The sequence below is a fragment of the Gracilinanus agilis genome, chromosome 3 (assembly GCF_016433145.1).
Source record: "Gracilinanus agilis isolate LMUSP501 chromosome 3, AgileGrace, whole genome shotgun sequence".
NCBI classification, from domain to species: Eukaryota; Metazoa; Chordata; class Mammalia; order Didelphimorphia; family Didelphidae; genus Gracilinanus; species Gracilinanus agilis.
The window spans coordinates 168,914,974-168,936,369 of NC_058132.1; positions in this window are offsets into that span (position 1 = coordinate 168,914,974).

A 21,396-nucleotide genomic window follows, 5' to 3' on the forward strand; every position below is an offset into this window, starting at 1 on the left:
TGAACTGATGAAAAGTGAAGTGAATAGGACTAGAACACTGTACACAGAGACAGAAATATTTCTTCATGAACAACTGTAAAATGACCCAGTTATTTCTCTGCAGTGCAATGATGCCAGGCAGTCCTAAAGACTCATGATGGAAAATGACATCTGCCCTCCAACAAAGAATTGTCAGAGTCTAAATACAGACTGAAAGATACTATATTTCATTTTTTTATTTGAAATCTCTTCCACAAAATGACTAATATGGAAAAATGTTTTACTGATTACATGAGTAATACCTATATCAGATTGCTTACTGAGGGGAGGAAGAGCAAAAGGGAGGGAGGGAGGATCAGAAGAAAGGAGAGAATTTGGAATTTAAAACTTTAAAAAAAAGAATGCTAAAAAACTGTGCTATATATGATAGGGGGAAAACTAAAATATTATTTTAAAAAAAAGAAAGATGTGTTCATACTGTAGAAAGGGATAACAGGGTATTAATGCTTTATTAACTTAGAAATGCCTCATCATCTTTAATTAAATCCTGTAATTATATCAACTGAGTTGGGAGGAAGGAGGTAAGAAACCAAATCCAGCCTCTCTTACACTGATAATAGAAGTCTTTTATGCTGATTAGCATATTGTTAGTGATTAGGGTTGATTTTTGACTCAGATGAAAAGGAGATGGACACAAAAGAAAATTAAATCAAAAGCAAAATGATGGGAAGAGATTTACCTGAAGTTACTGTACAAGAGTTTAAAGAAATAGGATAAAGAGGCAGAAGGGAATGGATGTGTGTGTATGTGTATGTGTGTGTACATGAGCAAGGAATTAGGCACTGACCAGAAGAAATGAAAATATTTTCTTTAAGGAGGGAAAAAAGTAGGAGGTAAGGAAGGACAAAAGAAAGGATAGATTCCCTACTTTGGTAGAACTGAATAGCACTACCTAGCTCAAGACAGCTTGACTACTCTCCTAGGACTGGAGATATCTATGATAAGTAAAATAGAAACTAGTATGCAATCAATCTGAGGGACTTGTTAACAATTTCCCAGTTAAAGTTCCCAGAGATTAATGATAAGTCATTTGCCCTTTTTTAGCCTGATTCAGTTTCTTTTAAAAAATATTTAATGATCCTTTTTGACATTATATTACTCTTTAAAAAGAAAGCTAGCACATCAACTATGTCTGAATGAAGTATATGCAATATTTCACAGCCATAATCTCCAGTCTCTGTAAAGAAGGGAATGAAGTAGTATATTTTTTCAAGTCTTCTCTGGAACTTAGCTAGGACATTATAATTAAGTGGCATTAAATTTTGTTTTGTTGGGGTTTTTTTTGTTTACATTGCATATAATTTTCTAGTTCTTGCTCTACTACACGTCAGTCAATTAATAATAATTATAGATATCTTCTTTCCATGTAAATCTTCTATCTTATTAAATGACCATTTCCCCCCCCCCAAAAGGACATATACTCAGTTTTTTTGGAAGACTCTAGGTTGTAAACCTAGATCTTTCACCTTCCTGAATATCATATTCCCTGCCTTCTGATTCTTTAATGTGGAAGCTATTAAATGCTCTGTGATCCTGATTGTACTTCCATGGTATTGAATTGTTTATTTCTGGCTACTTGCAGTATTTGCTCCTTGACTTGGGTGCTCTTGCATTTAGCAATTATATTCCTGAAGGTTGTCATTTAAAGGTTTCTTTCTGGAGGTGATCTGAGGATTCATTCAATTTCTATTTTATTTTCTTGTTGAAGAATATCTGGGTAGTTTTCTTTGATAATTTCTTGTATTATGATGTCCAAGGTGTTTTTTTTTTCCTGTTGTGGATTTCTGGTAAACCAATAAGTCTTAGATTGTCTTGAGCCCACTGTAGGTTTGCTTGGAACCTCATGGGTATGCATTGGCTTGAACCTTTATCTGTCCAGGTAGGGTCTCAGGGTCTGGATATTGCCTTGGGCTCAGGGTCAGAACCTGACACAGCAGATCATAGCATATGTGGGGTGAGGATGTGTGACTTAGTCTTGGCTTGTTCCTCACTTCTTGCTGAAACCTCCTGATGACTGTGCTCCCCTCTCACTCTCACCCCAGTGCCCTAGATGTTCTCTGCCTTCCTTTTAGGTTTTTCTCTTCTTGAAAGTTGCTTCGCTCTGCCTCCTTGTTGGTTCTTTCACTCCTGAATTTGTTTTGTGGCATTATTTTAAGATTGATTGGAAGGGATTCTCATGGTGGCTGCTTCAAACTTGCCTGCTTCTACTCCACCATATTGGCTCTGGAATCATCATTAAATTAATAAGCCTTTGTTAAGGGCCTAGAGTGTTTCAGGCATGGTGCTAGGTGATGGGGATACCAAAAAAAAGGGTTAATAATATCATTTTACAGGGAGCTTACATTCTAATGAAGGAAGTGACAGATACATGTATTGAATAAATGAATAAAAATAAGTATATGTTGAATAAATATAAAGCAAACACATACCAAATAGTTAAATACAAATCAGTGTAAAAGAGAAGACATTAGTAGTTAGAGAAGATCAGGAAATGCTTTAAGTATGCCAAGTTATACATGGAAGTAAAACTGATAACTTAAATGAAGTGGATGAATGCTTTTAATAAATATTAACAAAAGCAGAATGTTCAAATAATCAAATATCACAAAAAGATGTGGAACAAGTCATGTGTGATCTCCGAAAGAAAAAACTCTGGAATCAAAGGCATTTTCAAGGGATCAGAGAGGAATTAATTATATTATAGCAAAACTGTTTTGAATAGTAAAAAAAGTAAAATCCTGACAAATTCATTCTATGATGCATATAGGATCTCAATATGTAAACAAGGCAAAATTAAAATAGAGAAGGAAAACCACTGACCAATGCCCCACTGGATAGCAACACAACATTTTAAAAATACTAGCAGAATCTACAGAAACATATAAAAAAAGATTGTACACTATAGCCAGATTACATTTATAAAAAGAGAGATGGATTATTTGAATAGCAAGAAAAGTATAATAGATCATCTTATAACAAGAAAAACAAAACATGTTAAAAGATTCATAAAAGGTTTTTGCCAAAATACAACATGCATTTCTGTTAAAAGAAAACATAAGATAAAATGGATCTTTTCTTAATATGCAAAGTAGTCTCTATCTAAAATCAAGAATCTGCAACATATGTAATAGGGAAAAATTAGGGTCATTTCTTATAGCATCAGAATAAATTAAGGATGTCTTTTGTCACTACTACTATTTTATATCATGCAAGAAATTATAGTGATAGCATTAAGACTATTAAAACAAAATTGAGTGAATAAGCACATGTGAAGAGGAAACACAATCATCCCTTTTTGCAGTTGTGATGGTTTACTTAAAGAACTCTAGAAAGTCAGTTAAAAACTAATTAAGATAATGAATGGCCTCAACAAAATTGAGGCAAAAAATAAATTCTCATAATTCATCATTTCTAAGTAATATCAACAAAACCTAGGAAGAAATTAGAGAAAAATCGATTCCTTTTAAAATAATCTCAAAATATACAAAATACCTGATAATTGGCAATCAAAAAACACACAAGAATTCTATAAACACAACTACAAAACACTATTTAAAGAAATAAAGTCAGACAAATAATTGGAAAATTATTCATTGATCATGGGTGGGCTGAGGCAATATAATAAAAGTTGTCATACTACATAAATTAATTTACTAGCACCATACTAAACTACCAAAGGATTATTTTGCTGAATTAGAAAAAATAATAACAAAACTCATCAGAAGAAAGGTCCAATAAAGGGACAGGAATATAAAGAGAAATAAATTTTTTAATGGAAATGAAGAACAAATAGAAGTTCCGGCTCTCAAATTTTATAACAAAGCCATAATCAACAGAAGGATTTGAGACTCCTTAAAAAATAGAAAGGTTACTAGATGGAATGGATTAGTTGCATGAGCCTAGTAGTAAGGTTTGATAAATACAAAGATCATCTCCATAAGAGTAAAAAATCTGCTGGGAAAATAGGAAAGCAATGTAGAAGAAATTAAATGTAGACTAATATCTCACACCATAATCCAGAATATGCTCTAAATATGAACCCTTTTTAGACAGAGTGATACAATAAGCAAATTAGCAAAGCAAGAAATGCTTTTCAGATCTATGGATCCTAGAAGAATTCATAACCATGCTAAGAATAGAAAAGATCATAGAAGATAAAGCAAATAATTTTGATTACATGAAATTAAAAAAGCTTTGCATAAAGAAAACAAAGGAGGCTAAATTTAAAAGTGAAACAGTTAATTAGGTGAAAATCTTTGCAGCAAATTTCTCTTAATAAAAGTCTCCCTTTGATGAATCAGAGAACTGATTCAAATTATGACTAAGAAGTATTCCCAATTGACAGCTGTCCAAAGGACACAAACATGCAGTTTTCAGACATGGGATTGAAAAGATTGTGCATGCTGGGGAACTACCTCTCCCAGCATGCCCCAGGGATGCCTCCCCTCTACTCTCTGGCTTGGGTTTGGTCTTGAGTGGACCAATCCTATGCTAGAGGAGAGACCACACCCCCTGTTTCCTGGCATGGGATTGGTCCTGCATTGGACCAATCCGGATCAGGGGAGCACACTCTTCCAGTGCCGGATTGGTCTATAAAAGGACTGATTAATCCTGCGTGTAGGAAGGGCCTTTGAATCTAAGAAGATGGGAGTGAGGCTCTAGTTAATTTCAGTTAGGGAACTCAGCTGGTTTTCTTTTCTTTGAATAAAAGTTTTATAAAGAGATCGCAGTCAAATAGTTTCTTTTCAGTCCTCACACAGAAGAAGACATACAAGGTTTTGATACCTTGTGAAGAAATGCTCCAAGTCACTAATAATTAGATAAGTGCAAATTAAAGCTCTGAGGCTCTATCTCACACTAATCAATTGGCAAAGCTAATAAAAATGGAAAATAATAAATGCTGGAGAGACTGGGAAATGGTATATAATGCTCTCTTGGTGAGGCTATGAAATGATCCATATATGTATAACCCTTTGGAACTCTTCCCCCCAAAATCACTGAACTATGTATACCCTTTGATCCATTAGGACTACTATCATAACTATATCTCCAAATAGGTAAAAGAAAGAGCAAAAAAGCACCTATGTGTACCAAATATTTACAGCAGCTCTTTTTGTTATGGAAAAGAACTGAAAACTAAGAGGGTGGTCATCTATTAGAGTTGGCTGAAAATTATGGTATATGAAGTTAATGAAATATGATTTTGTTGAATAAAATCATAAAGAGAATAAGTTCAGACAAACCTGGAAGGACTTCAATGAATTAATAAAGAGTAAAATAAGCAGAACCAGGAAGACAATATGGTAACTACAATATTATAAAGAAAAACAATTTTAAGACATAATAACTGATCAACACAATGACCATCAATAGACTTATGATGAAAAATAGTACCTACTTCCTGACAGAGAGGTAAAAGAATCAGGGTGAAGAATGAGCCGCATATTTCTTGCTCATGACTGATGGAAGAATTTATTTCTCTTGACTACATATATTTGCTGCATGGGTTTTCTTTTTTTTTTCTTTTTTTTTTTCTTAGAGAAGATTGAGGTAGGAGGGGAAGAAAATAGATTTTTGGCAATTGAAAAAAGTAAATTAAAAATTTAATTATATTTGTATCTTAGAAGAAATTTGGCAGGATTACTGCTTTCCATATTTTACAAATAGATTATGTAACATTGGAATTACTTGTTCTTTGAATGTTAGATAAAATTCCCTTGTAAATACATCTGCTCTCAAGAGTTTTGTCTTTGAGAATTCACTAATGGCTTGTTCAAATTTTTTCTGAAATTGGGTTGGGTAAGTTATCTATTTCTTTTAATAAACTGGGGTTTTGGGGGGTACATATCTTCCAATTTCATTTAATTTTCTTTCAGTTTTCTTGGTATATAATTGAGAAAAATAATTTCTAATTTCTTTTATATTTTCTTCATTTCATATGGTTTCTCCTTTTCTACTTTTTTCTACTGGAGAAGTTCCCCCTTTTTAAAACATATTATTGCTTAAAAGTTTATCTATTTAAAACCAGATTCTAATTGTATCAATTTAATGGTTCCCTTTAATTAAAATTTTCTTAATATCATCATTAATTCTTCAGAATTTCTACTTTAAAAAAAGTTTTTAAATTTTTTTCAGGTTTTTTAGTGTTTTAGTTGCATGGAAAACTCTTTCATTGGCTCTTTCTCTTGTTTTAAATTTTTCTGTGTAGAGATTATATGTCTTCTTCAGGGTTGCTTCAAAAGGATCACAGAAGTTTTATTACGTTGTTCGATTGTTGTCATTTTCTCTGGTAAAATATTCCATTCCCTCCCCCCATTAGTTTTTTGACCTATCAGTTCTTTAGAATTTAATTATTTAGTGCCCAAATAGTTTTATTTCGTTCTTCAAAAGCCCTTTGTTGAATATAATATTTATTTTGGTCATTAAAGAACATATTTACTATTGCTTCTTTTATACATTTCTTTTTTGAGGTTTGTATAGCCTAATACATGGTTGATTTTTATAAAGGTATCATGCACAACTGAGAATAGGTATATTCTTTTCTATTCCCATTAGTAATCATGTAAGGACTATCAAGTCTAACTTTTCTAAAATCTGTCCAGGTCCTTAATTTCTTAAAAAATATATTTTTACTAAATATCTGGTCTGATGCTCAGCTATTATGGCTTTATTTTCTATTTCTTCTCATAAATCAAATTAGACATATGTATATATACTTATATAAAATCCTTATCTATAGGACCTTGAAATATAATATACTTTTCCTGCTTATATCTTATAATTATGTATATTTTTATTCTTATCTCATTTGAGATAATCAATCTACCTCTACTTTTTGAGTTTATCTGAAGGATATGGACAGCTAGGTGGCAGAGCAAATAGAGTGACAGTCCTGGAGACATGAAGATTCATCTTCTCAAGTTCAAATATGGTCTCAGACAGTTATGGAAGGACAAGTCACTTAACTCTATTTGTCTCAGTTTCCTCATCTTTAAAATGAACTAGAGAAGGAAAGGGTAAACCATGCCACTATCTTTGCCAAGAAAACCCCAAATGAAGTCATGAAAAGTAGAACATAACTGAATAGCAACAAAAAGGATAATAGATTTTGTTCCATCACTCTATTTTAAATGTAATTCTTTTTTCTCCAATTTCTGGCAAACAGCATATTGTTGGGTTCTGCTTTATAATCCATTTTTTACCCTCCTTCATTTTATGGGTCAATTTGTCCCATTCACATGCACAATTATGCTTACTGATTATTTCCTCTATCTATACTTCATATTTTTCCCACCCTTCGCCCTCTGCTCTTTCTTTACAAAGAAAAGAATATTAAGAGGAAAGATCTGTGCTTAGCATTAGTTAACTATATTTGATATAATCTCCTTCCATTTCATCACTCCTCTAGTCTCACCAAGTCCCCTATTAGATGCTCTAACCCTTTCTTTTATGAAGTTTGTTTTGCATATCAATAATCCCTACTTCAATCTACTTCCCCACTTAATCAATCATCTTGTCTCCCACCTGATCCTTGCCTGATTCCTTGTAAAAGTTTAATAAATTATTAAACCAAACTTTCTTTATGTGCTGTGTGTGTATTTGTATACATTTGTGGGTGCAATCAATCCTCAACCCTTCCTACTTGTTCTCTCTTTTGTGAGAAAGTAAGTTCCATCTTCTTTATGTATTCCTTTTTTCTTTCCCTTAAAAATCTTATAATAGGTAAAACAAAACCAATTTGTTCTGAGGCCCTCTTATTTACTTCTTCTATGAATCTTGAAGAGTTCTGTGGGGACATTTGTTTCTTTTCCTCTTATTTGAATCCAAACACTACATCATTATGAAGTCTTTTTCAAAAGCTCTAACACATTTACTTTTCTATGTTTCCATTAACTCCTTTATTTGCATTTCAAAGTATCTAATAAACTCTGGTATCTTAATCTGGAATACTTGGAAATCCTCTGTTTCATTAAAGGTTCATTTTTATCCCTGTAAAATTAAATTCAGCTTTAGTAGTTAAATTCTTCTTGATTTTAAGCTTTTCATTTTCCCCCTTTTGGAATAACATAATCTTACTTCTGTTCTCCTAAAGCAGGTATTGGGAAACTATGGTCCAACAGCCAAATACAGCTCACTGCTTGTTTTTCTATGACCTTCAATCTAACAATAGTTTTTACATTTTAAAATACAATTTATTTGAGTTTTCAGCTCCTGTCCAGAAGAGCTGGTGACTTCTAAGCCTTGTGTAATCCTGCTCCTATATACTTGAACTTTTTCATTTTTAGTTGCTTATAGCACTTTTTTTCTTTACCAAGAAGCTCTAGATATTGACTATGACATTCCCAGGAGTTTCCTAGGACATGTCTGAGATTTTCTTTCTAGTCGTGATGGACACATTCTTTGTATTTTTCATTGCCCTCTGGATCTAGTATTTTTAGGCAGATTTCTTAAAATGTGATACTTGGGAATTAGATGGAGGTTTTTGGTCAAAGTTTGTAGGTATTCTTAGATTGGAATAGGATGGAATAAGTATTTATTAATATTAGGAACCAGGCTAAGTGTCTTACAAATATTATCTCATTTAATCCTTACAATAACTCTGAGAAATAGGTGCTATTATTATCATTATTTTACAGTTGAGAAACCAGAGGCACACAGAAGTTAAGTGATTTGCCCAGGGTCACACAGCTAATAATTGTCTGAGGCAGAATTTGAAATTAGGTTTTCCTTTCTCCAGGTTGAACATTCTATCTAGGAGAAAGATTTTCTCTCCTTAACCTCTTTTCTAGGTCAGTTGGTTTTTATTGGAGATATCTTACATTTTCTGATATTTTTTCACTTTTTGAATTTTGCTCTATTATTCCTTGTTGTTTCATGGAGTCCTTGATTCCTGTCTGGTGCAATTTTCAAGAAGTCTATAACTTGAATAAGGCTTTGCATTTTCTGTAATAGTCTCAAAAACCCCTTACTTGCTCCATCCATCCATCTCTATTAATTTTTATCATATCTTTCCTCTCTTTTGTGGTTAAATTACTTGATAAAGCCACCCACAATAGATGCCACACTTACTTTTCCTCTCAATCTCTTCTTAACTCTTTGCAGTCTGGTTTTCAAGCTCATCATTCAACTAAAACTCCAAAGTTAACTAATGATCTCTTAAGAGCCAAATCTATTGACTTTTTCTCAATCCTCATCTTTCTTAACCTCTCTTCAGTCTGATACTGTCAGTCTTCTCTTTGATCCTGTATCCCCTTTATATTTTCATGATACTGCTTTCTCCTGGTTCACCTGTTTATCTAACTATTCCTTCTTAGTCTCTTTTTCCTAATCTTCATCCCAGTCATTTTTTGCTAACTATGAGTATTCCACAATGCGCTCTCTCTCTCTCTCTCTCTCTCTCTCTCNTACTTGGTGTCCTTCAAATCACAGCTCAAATCCTACCTTCTTTAGGAAACCTATTGGACTCTGACAATCTTTTAGCTTTCATTGTAGCTTCAGTTATTAGCATAATACCTGGCACAGAAGAGGTGTTTAACAAATGTTTGTTGACTGACTGACTTGCTTATTCTCATTCTAGTTATTTTTTTCCTAGAACTCTCATTCTTTCCTCTAGATCTCTCATTTCATCTATATGATCATTTCTTCTATGAATTCCAGGAGAAGTTGTAGCAAATTTGTAATTATCTTTGAGAATTTGCTTATAGATGATGTGATATTATTTTCTTTTTCTAGATTGATGTCTTGAGTAATCTTGATTCTATAATATATCTGTGAATACATACATACATATACATACATATATATACATATATATATATACATATATACATATATATGTTAAGAAGACACAAAATAGCACTATATATAGATTGCTATTTTGTGTCTTCTTAACTAGCCCTAGTTAAGGCACTATTTCCCTGCCCACAGCACATAGTTTCAGGTTTCAGGTTTCCCTGACTCTTCTCTGATCCATGCTTCAAAGTTTCCTTGTACTGTGTTCCCATATTAGTCTCTTTGGATTAGATTCCTTCCCTAGTGATTGCAGGCTTCTGGCTTTCTCTTTGGGTCAACTTGGGCCTGAAGACATATTCACTGTAGTTTTTCCTGGAATTTCTTGGTCATTTCTTGATCTGATGGTCTTTTTCTATGCTGAAAGAATTGGGAGAAAGCTATAAGCCATTTTTCTTGTACTTTGTTATCTTGTTTTCTATATCCAGCATTTCTTACAGCATGGGTCATCACCTACAGGTACCAAATTTCATTTTGCCATTCCCCATCTTCTTTGTTCTGTTATCACTAGAAAAAAAAATTATGTGATGAATATTTTAATGTATTTGAGGGTTTTCCTTTGGTCTTTCATATATTTGGGGTTGATGCTTTGAAATGATTTTGTTGGATCAAAGGGTATGAACATTTTATTTGCCTTTCTAGCATACTTTCAAACTGTTTTCCAGACTGATTGGACCACTTCGAAGATCAAAGGGTATTTTATCCTGCCTGTCTCCACAGTCCATCCAATATCGACTCATTCCTACCTTCTGTCATCTTTGTCAGTTTCCTGGTGAAACTTCAGTCATTTTGAATTGTATTATTCATTGCTATCTAGAACAATTTTACATGCTTATTAATAATTTGTAGTTATTTTTCGAGGACCAGTTGCTGCTATCATGAAAATAATGGTGCTTGAACATATATGTATGTTCCTTCTCTGAAGTTACTGAGTAGTAGCCCCATATTTAATAAATTTAATATAAAGATTCTTCCTCCCCCACTCTACCCCCACTAGAGGATTTGTCTGACTTCTCAACTACTGTCAGCTGCATTGATTTTGTTCTTGCAAAAACTTTTCAATTTTATGAAATCTTCATTTTTATCTCATTTTCTTGTAATCTCCTTTATTATTATTTTTATGAACTGATTCTTTGTGTGCTTAGCAATTCTCTTCTTATCTATGGTTGTGAAGGTACATGACCTCATTATATTCTAATTTTTTTATGCCATAACTCTAAATAATCAGGTTATTTATTCATTTTGAATGTATTATAATGTATGATGTGAGAAACTATTCTAAGTTTAATTTTTGCCTAATTCTTTTCTGATATTCCCAGAAGTTCTTGCCAAATTGGGAAGTTTTCCCTTATATTTTGTGTTCTCAAGTTCTTTAATTTAATACTAGGTTATTAATTAAATTATTTCTGATTTTTGTTTATCTCCTTTTTTCAACTAATCTACTTAAATTTTTTTTAAACTGCAACAAATGGTTTCAGTGATTATTGTTTTCTAATACAGTTTGATGTTGCAAATACCATTTCCTTTTCATTTTTACTTCTTTCATTATTTCTTTGCATTCTTCCAAATGAAATTTATTATTATTTTATATAGCTCTATAATGCATTTCTTTGATAGTTTGATTAGTATAGCAATAAAAATGTAAATTAATTTAGGTAGCATTGTCATGCCATTTTTGTTTTACTGGTATGTCTCAAATATGAACAATATGTTTCTATAATTATTTAGGCTACTCTATAAAGCAATTTGTAATTATACAATTCTTCAATTTATCATAGTTAAATGATTCCTATATATTTTATTCATTTTATTTTTACTTTATATTTATATTTTTCTTCCTGGATGTTGCTATCACTATATGAAAATATTGCTGATTTATTTTGTATCCTGCTACCTAACCAAATGACTAATTGTCTTAGTTTCTTTGCTGATTCTCTGGGGTTTTCCAAGTGAATCATCAGTTATCATCACCATCATCAAAATAGCTAGTTTCTATATGTCATTTTAAGACTTTTAACATGCTTTATATATGCTATCCTCAAAACAACCCTGTGAGAAGGGGATATATATATATATATATATCCATTTTTACAAATAAACATCTGAAATAAGTTAAATAATTGGCCTAAGTTTACATAGATCATAAGAACTGGATACAAGATTTGAACTGAGATCTTCTTGACTTTAAGCCTAACACTGTGTCACATAGATGCATATATCACTTGTATATAGAGTCAGTTTTATTTCCTCTTTGATAATGCTCTTGCCTTCAATTCCTTTTTCTTGCTTTCTTGATTTGAGCTGTATTCATAGAAATATGTCAAATAATAGTGAGGTGAGGGGCTGGCCATCCCTAAAGGGCAAACTTATTTACTCCTCTTCTTTTTGGGGCATGGTATAGTTTTCCTCAATGAAACTAATCACTTTTTTTGTTTTGTTTTGTTATAAGGATCATTTTTTATTTTATCAAAAAGGTCATTCAGTGTCTACTTTTTAGGGTTTTAGCATAAATGAGTGTTATAACTTTTCAAAGTTAATATTAATTGACAGAATCATGATTTCACTTTTTAAAAAAACAACATTTTCTTGATGTTGAACCATCCTTATATTTCTGGTGTCAATATAACTTGAACATAAGGAATATCTCTGAAATATATTGTTAAAATCTTCTTGCTAGGATTTCATTTAAAATTTTTGCGTTAAAATTCACTAGAGATATTAATCTACAGATCTCTTTGCTTTATACTTCCTCAGTTCAACTTTTAAAAAATAACCCTTACCTTCCATCTTCAAATCAATATTATCTGTCTACCTATTCTTCTGTCTGTATTATCTGTCCCCCACTTCTTCACTGAAAAGAAACAAATAAACTTCTTTTTAGGGTCAACCTTGGGTTCATTTTAATTGAATGAACAATTATTGGGTGATAACTATGTGTCAGGCACTATACTTGAATACAAAGATGAAAATGAAAGAATTTCTGCTCTCAAGGATTTTACACTTTACTGGGGCAAAACAATATACACAAGGATATTCGTAGATAAGTAAATACACAATATATATGAAAATAAATACAAAGTAATTTGGTGGAGAACTAACAGAGGGAAAATCAAGAAAGATGACTCATTACATTTAATCCATATTCAGTTGATTTTGGTATTTTCTTTAATATTCTTTTGCATGTACTTTGTAAAGATATTGTAATAAATATAGTAGGGACAGCTAGATGGCTCAGTGGATACAGCGGCAGACAAGGAGTCAAGAGGACCTGAGTTCAAATCTAATCTCAGACATATCCTAGCTGTGTGACCCTAGGCAAGTCACTTAACTCTCTTTACCTAGCTTTTGCCCTTCTGTCTTAGAGTTGTTATTAAGACAGAAATTCTTAAGGATTATAAAATAAACAAGTATAACATAGGGTTTTGGTGGTCCCTGGTGACCTTGAAAGAACAATTTTAGTGTTTGCAAAGCTAGGAACAAGTAGGAAGCATCTAAATTGCAAATATCTGATCATGGAGTGGAAAACGAATGTGTTGTATTTAGACAACTTTTAAGATAAATTTAACAACAGAGGAGAAAAAAGTTGGGATGTTGAAGTCTCAAGGACAAGCGGTTTTCTTTTTGGATTGATGAGACCTGAGCAAGTTTGCAGGCAGATGTGAAGGCCCTCATAGTGAAGGAGAGATTGCTAATACTTGAGAGAATGGATTACTTCTGGAGAAAGAATCTGAAAGTAGGGTTGGGAAATGGAATCAAGGTTATAGATAAAGGCATTAACTAGTAAGAAGCCAGGGGTACTTCTTCTGCAGTCAGAAGGAGTGAAGAGAAAGTAGAGAATGATTGGGAAGAATTTATGGGGAATGTGGGAATGAAATAGAGAGAGAGTATAAAGTGGATGGATGGAAATTTTTTTCAGTGAAGTTGGTGACTAGACTATCTATCGTAATTATAAGGGATGAGATACCCTTGGATTGAGGAGTAACTAGTCATATACAGGGAAATCCAACAAGTATCATCATTACTGCTGATGGTTTTGTATTCCTAAATAAAAGAAGTCAGTATTAACATTGAATTTTTTTTGTTTTTTTTTAGGGTACTAATAAATTGTTCATTTGTAAGAGTTGTTTTCTACAAGGAACCACATTGTAGATAAAATCTAGAAGACCATGCTTAGGTCTCATCCCCTCCCTAAACCGATGACCTTAGACACAGTTAAGCCTCTCGTCTACTTCATTTTCTTTTTCCATAACACAAAGATTAAAACAACACACATTACATATTCATAGAATTATTCTAGGTATCAAATTAATGTGTTATAAAATATATATGAAAATTCCTTGAAAATAAATCCATTCATTCAGCAATTACCTATTGGCGACACACATGTATACTAGTGTGCCAGATGCTGAGGGGAATAAACAAAAAATGTAGAAGATTCTTAACCTCTAGGGACTTCCAGTTTAATTGAGTAGTCAAGACATGGAAGACTTAAGTAAAAAATGCAAAGCAATATGTGATTGAGTACTTATCTCCCCAAAGTGATATCAAATTTAATTGTTAAAGGAGTTAAAAGCAGGGAGCATCAATTTGGACAGGAATGATCAAGAAAGGCTTTATAGAAAAGAATGAATTTAAGTATGATGTTGAATGAGGGTAGGATTTTGTAAGGCAAAGGAGAGAGAAAATGGCATTCTAGTTGACAGGTCAGTCAGTAAATATTTATTAAGAACCTGTTACATGCCAGATAGAGCAGATAGGTAACACAGTGGATAGAGTGCTAAGCTTGAAGTCAGGAAGACTCACTCATCTTGAGTTTAAATCTGGCCTCAGATCTTGAGTTTAAATCTGGCCTCAGACTCTTAATAGCTATGTGACCCTGGGCAAGTCACTTAACCCTGCTTGTCTTGGTTTCCTCATCTGTGAAGTGAGCCTGAGGAGGAAATGGCAACTACTCCAGTATCTTTGCCATGAAAACCCCAAATGGGGTCATGAAGTATTGGACACAATGGAAACAACCTAACAACAACAACAACAAATAGGGAAACAGTCTAATCAGTGATGGCCAAAAAACATATGCCAGGTAGGCATTGTGCTAAATTCTAGGGAAATACAAAGAGGTAAAAGACAGCTGCCACCCCCAAAGAGTTCATAAGCTAAAAGTGAGAAATTCAAGGCTTAGTTTAGTCATGAGTTCACATAGCATATTTGTGTCACAGTTAAGAGACTGACACAGCAGTTTGCATTAAGTTTTTGTGTAGGGGAGTAGTGGGAAAAATTATTGGATAAGTATTGTGGAGCCAGATTGTGGAGAAGTTTAAGTGACCTGTAAAAAAGTATAAAAACTATAGGCAATGGAGAAGCTGTAGAAATAGCATTAGGTTCTGAGCAGAAGTGTGACATCTCATTTATGAAATAAGAACAACAAAAATAATAATGTAAAATGTATGGAGTGTTATGCAAAAAAAATAAATGCCCAAAGGGATGTTCCTGTCCCCTAGTATACACTATTTATAATCTATGTCAGCCCAAGATAAAGCACTCTATCATCCTTGCAGGAAGCCTCTTACCCAGGGCTAGTAATGGCTTATGTCTGGTTGGTAGGAAAAAAGTGTTTACTTTATCATCTGTGTACTGCCTCGGGTGTTGGGAAGGCTGGAAGTCAGAGAGATTTCTGCACTTATCTGCAAGGCACCAAATGGCACCTATACTCATGCACGCACACACACGCACACGCACACACACACAATATGGCTGAGTGGAAGCACAGTAGGACCAGTGAGAGCACACCACTCTTCCATTCATCTGGCAAGTTTCCAGGTGAGGCAGAGAGTAAGTGTCCTTCCCAACTGCCAGCATCACTTCCCCCAGCATCCCAAGGCCAAACTACCAGATGCCTTAATCCAAGGTGAGTATTCATATTCTGCCAGTCATGTTGCCTCAGTACCTTCTCGAAACCAGTCTGGTAGTAAATTTATTCATTCATTTATTAAAATCTCTGATGCAAAGCTGTACTCTGTTGGTCACCAGGAAAATGAGGGTGCTTATTTAAATGGTAATAAACCTTTTTAATGGCAGGGTAGCTACAGATATCAAAACAAAGTCAGAATAAAATTATTCAAATTGCAACATCTTGGAGCAAAGGTAAGCTTTTCTGGGGGCTGCCAATTGTTTCCTTCATTATAGAATGTGCTTCTAAAGCCTTCAGTGACAGCAAGGTCCTTGGTCACTTTGTGCCAATTATCTTGAATTAGCTGATGCATGGGGAGCTGCCATGGTTTTTTAGTATTCCCATTAAACTGTAGGAGCAGGGTGACCAGTGCTCTCTGTGTTTTATGAGGGCAGTCAGGGCAGCAAGGCTGGCCCTGTGCTTTTCACAGGGAACTTTTCACCTTTGGGGATTGGTGTGGAGTCTTTATGTAGTAGCTGTAAAGACGAAAGGAATCAGGCAATAAGAGAGAGCACCAGAAAGGTAAATTCAATCAATCAGGAGTTCAAAGCTGCTCTGGTGAACTCCCTCCCCTTTCCTCAGAGCAATTCTTGCTGGCCTCTCTCCTTAGAGAGCACCCGAAGGGTTGGGAAGCTTTTGGTGGATGGGGCAAGGGTATTCACCCCAGGGAAGAAGTTGGCAATCATGGAGCTGCTTTTAGCTAGTGTCCCCAGCCCCCCCCAATCCCCCTTTAGTTAAAGGCAACTGAGACAGAGCATCTGAGGCAAAGTGGTTTGCATCTGATTTGGAGAAACAGATGTTAGATGATATAGTGGGGTGTGTTAATGCCTCCTATGTCTGCTCCAAGGGAAAGAAGTGAGAGGATACACAGAGTGGGGTGTTTGTGTAACTGATCTGTTTCAGAATACCAAAGTAGATTTAGAGCAGGTGGGGGTGTTGGTGCAAAAATAAAATAACTGGAAATAGGCAGATAGCAAGCTGGATTTCCTGATTGACGCCTTGAGTCCCAAATTAATCTAGCTGACAGCTTTAGCAATATTCTCCTCACTCTTAGAGAAAGGACCAGGATCCTTGGGTCAGGGTGGGAGAGAAGATCATAGATTGACCAAAGAAACACCTTTTCTGACTTAGAAAAGTCTCCCAGGGAACCCAATGGCTAAAGAGCCCCCAAATGAGTGGAAAGGCAATTTGGAGTCCTATTTTGTAGACAAACTAGGTTGTGAAATGGATAGCTGAATACCTATCCTTGAATTAGGAAGACCTAATTCAAATTTGACCTCAGACACTATCGGGTGACCCTGGGCAAGTCACTTACTCCTGTTTGCCTCAATTTCCTCATTTGTAAAATGAATGGGGAAAAAGAAATGTCCAATAATTCCAGTATCTCTGACAAGAAAACCCCAAAATAGGGTAAGAAGTGTGAGACACAATGAAAAGACTGAACAACTTGTAAGCAAAAAAATCAAAATGGTACTGTCTGGTGTTGTTTTGTCCACTTCCTTATCCTTATTAAGCAAGTCACTTAATTTTCCTATGCCTCAGTTTCCTTATCTGGAAAATGGGGTAACACTTGCCATACTTACCTTACAGGGTTGTGAAAAAAAAATCACTTTAAATAATTAATGTGGAAGCACATTGGAAAAGTATAAAGTGGTCTACAAATGTTGACTTTAATGTATTTTTATGCCCATAGTGTTTTGATTGGCATCCTAGGGACCTCAAGACTCTTGCTAAAATTAGTCTAGCTTCCAGGTAGTGGGGGTGGAGGGAGGAGGAGATCCCTCCTGCTTTCTTCCACAGCCCTCCAATAGGCCATCTCGTTCTCTGTACCCACCTCCCTCTCCCGAACCCCTCTGCAATAGCCCTTCATCCCCAGTCATCCCAGTTAGTGATGCTTCTCCTTCCCTCTCCCCTTTCACTCTCAGTTTTGGAGGAGGAGACTGCTAGAGCCAGGGAGAGCTAAGAGAGGCGCGAGAGCGAGCTCAGCGGACTGTGTGTGAGTGCGTGTCTGATCTGATAGGGGGAGAAAAGAGAGGCAGCAGCAGGGGCTGGAGCCGTGGAAGCGCCGGTGGTGGCAGCGGCGGCGGGGGCAGCGGTAGCGGCAGCAGCGTCGGCAGCAGCAGCGGCAGGAACAGCGCGAGCAGCAGCAGCAGCAGCTGCTGCAGCTGCAGCGGCGGCCGCAGGAGAGGGAGCCTCGTGTCGAGAGTGGGCTCTCCTCCCGGTAGGCTGCGCTGTGATCAGAGCTGCGGGCTGGGATATCGCCCCCCATCCCTCCGCCTTCCTCCCCTTCCCCCCTTCCTTTCTCCTCCTCTTGGCTCCCCTCCTCCCTTCTACGAGCCCCTGGCAGCGGCCGGAGCGCGGAGCGCCTCTCCTCCCGGCCCCAGTCCTGGTGTGTTCTCTGCGCCGGGAGGCTACTGCAGTGGCGGCGGGCTGCAGCGGCTGGGCGCCGGATTCTCTCTTCCCATGGAGCGCCTCTGAAAGCCAGACTACGGGGGAAGCTCCCGGTGGAGTTGCTGATTTGCTGGAAGAGAAAAGGGTGCGTGGGTATTATTATTATTATTTAAAAAAATATATTGTTATGTTTTTCGGTCTGATGCGTGGGATCTTTCCAACCAGAGCACAGCTCCAGTTGCCCGGTGCAAATCTACTGTGTGTTGCGAGGTGTGGGGGGCGAGAGCTGGCGAAGCGCGTGGGGGAAACTTTTCACCTTGCAAAGTTGCTTCCCTGCACAGCCCAGAGCCGGAGCTGAGCAGAGCTGTTGCTGCCGCTGCCGCCAGCCGAGAGGAGCCTGTTTTTTCTGTTCAGAGCACAGGGCGTGCAGTATGGGAAGAGGAGATGGGCATTTTGGAGTTGCAAAAGTTCGGGGCTCTAGGCTAGGGAAGGGGAGGCGAAAACCTCTGGGAGTGGCCCCGGGGTTGCTGAGCAGAAACCAGCTGCAGGTGTACCGAAAAGTGCCCCAGCCTAAGTGCCCACGCTTTTGTCGATGGTTGTCTACTGTGCGCCCTTTGGATTTTCAAATGCCTATGGATGCAGTGCACTTGGAAGGGACTAGAGGCGCAAGTTTGGTCGCTTTGCAAGGTGCTGCAAGGCATTCGGGACTGGGGCTCCGAGATCCCCCGGGGCCGAGAGGGTCTCTAGCAAAAGCAGTGGCGCGTTCCGCACCTTCTTTCTTTTCTTTCTTTACCCGCGGTGGTTCTGCAGTTGGAGGCTCAACTAATTGCACAGGGTTGGACTCTTTGGAGGAGGTACTTTTGCTTCTGGGTATATATAAATCTATTCTGTTATATGGGAGGGAGGAGAGGGTTATCCTCAGCTTTTTGACAGAGAGAAGGGGGATGCTGCGTTGGGGATGTGCATCATTTTTGGCGGGCGTGAAGGGAGGGTGTTTAAATTTAAAAATGGACCTGGGGAGATCTGGGACTGTGCTCCCGAGCCCAGGCTCGCCGAGTCCCCAGCAATGGGTTTGCTTTCTACTTGTTCCCAGACAAGGCAGTGCCGGAGAGGAGGCTGTGGCTTCCACGCACAGTGCAGGCGTGTCTCTTGGGCTATGCGGGAGCACATTTCTGCCCTTGCTCTGGGAGGGTGCATTATTTTTCCGAAGGAGATGGGAGGCGAGGAGGTTGGCGGTTTGGGAGATCAGAGAAGGAAGTACCGGATTCACGTCTTCCCGGGGGACAGGGGTGTGCAGCCACTGCCAAGGACTCTGTCCAGTTGGGGTTGCCCAGAGAAAGTGTATCATGCCTGGGGTGGGGTGGGGGTGTAGAAATGAATCGGGGAGAATGAAGGCGGGGAGGAGTGAAGAAGGGAAACTGGGGTAGGTTTAGAAGAGCTGGTTTTTCCCGTCTCCTGCTTCTCGCTAGCCTTTCGGAGATGGTTAGCCCCAGGCGAGGATTCCTCTTCTCTGGAAGCAACTTTTATTGTTCACTTTCCGGGGGATCCTCCGGCTCTTGGGGAGAGGAGATAGACGTAGGATGGTGGAGGGGGAGGTGTGTGTGCAGAATGAGGCTTGAGGTAATGAAGATCTTAGGATGGCAGAGGTCCTGCCTGGAAGGAAGGTTACTTAAGCTGCCGCCGCCTGGGATGTGTGGGAATGGGGGAAAGGAGTCTGGATAAGGAGGGAGAAAAACTGGGATGGAGGTGACTCGAGCACAGAAAACAGGGAAAGCCTCAGAGGCTATTGCTCCTCATTGTGCCCGGGGCAGAGCTGGGAGTGGAGGGGGAAGGTGGTCCCTGGGAGAAAGCGGGATGGAAAAGAGAGGAGCTGCAGTAGCTGCTGCTGCCTCAGCCTTAAACCCCAGGAGCTGATGCAGTGGAGAGGAGGAGGGTGTTTGGGACCAGAGGAGACGTCTCGCTAGCTGCGGTCTGCACCCCTGCCGCCTCTGAGCGTGGGTGACCGGGGTGACATGCTGGTCCTTCTGTCTCTCGAGAGCGGAGCTGCAGCTTCTGCTGCCACCCGCGCCTCTACCCTGCTTTTCACCCTCCCCCTCCATCAAGATCCTTAGTCCAGAGCTACCAATCTCCCTGCCTGGAGTTGCTTTTGATGCTTAGTCTGGTGTTTGCATGCCTGCGGGCAGTGGTCAGGGATGGGAAGAGGGGTTGGAGAAAGCGGGTGGTAGGTTAGAGATTGAGGAGGCCCTTCCTGGGCTTCCACCCTCCTTTTTCTTCCCTCCCCCTCTGTCCCTGCTCCTGCTCCTGCTCCTCCTCCCCCGCCCCTGGGTCTCCAGCGCGTTTGTTTTCCAAGTTGGAACCCACTTCCATTTACAAGTGTCAGACAAACGAGCTTGAACCTCCCCCACTCTCCAACCTGACCAGACAGCAGAGGGGGTGGGAGGGAGCCGGCAGGCTAGTCTTTGCAGAGCTTAGGGCTGCGTGATGATCCCACGGGGGTCTTGACCAGCTCTGGTTTCTATTCGTGCCCCCTTGATGGTTAAAAAAGGGAAGAATAGAATCGCTGCCACTTTCATCCCTCCCTTTCCCCCCTTCCCCCTTCCTTTTCTCTTCCTTCCCGAAGCGCGGGCTGCTTTCCTCATCCTCCAGTCCGGTGCATTAATTCTGGGGCCAGAATGCTTGTCTTTTCTGAGGGGAACCTATAGTGGTGGGAGGAAGGGGGTGGGGGAGGAGGCTGGTTTGTTCATCACTGTGGATTTGTATCCTCGCTTTGTTGTGAGGATTAGATGCTATGATTGCGTCCTCAGCCCCAGCCCAATTAAAATAAATGCACGGAGAAACCACACGAAAGACTGCAGAATACTTGGCCCCCTTAGCCAGGCGGCAAAGGCAAGTTCACCTCTTTGAAAGGGAAGGCAGTCAGGCAGGCATCTAGGAACTGAGGACTTGTTCTCAGAGGATCATTCAAATATAGGACCAACCATACTGTTTAAGGGAGAGGATTTTGTTTCCCCAGCCTTGGAAAGGTTTCTAAAATTTTAGCAAATGCTTGAATGATGTTTAGGTTTGTGGCATGGGAACAATAATCTGGGAGAGAGCATATGTGAGTGTTTGTGTGTGTATTTTTTTTCCAGAATGCAGGAAATATCATCAGTCCTAGTACCCCATCATTTTTTTCCCTTGAGCTAGGCTTGATTGCTAAATTGGAGCAGTTGAACAATGAGAGAAGAAAG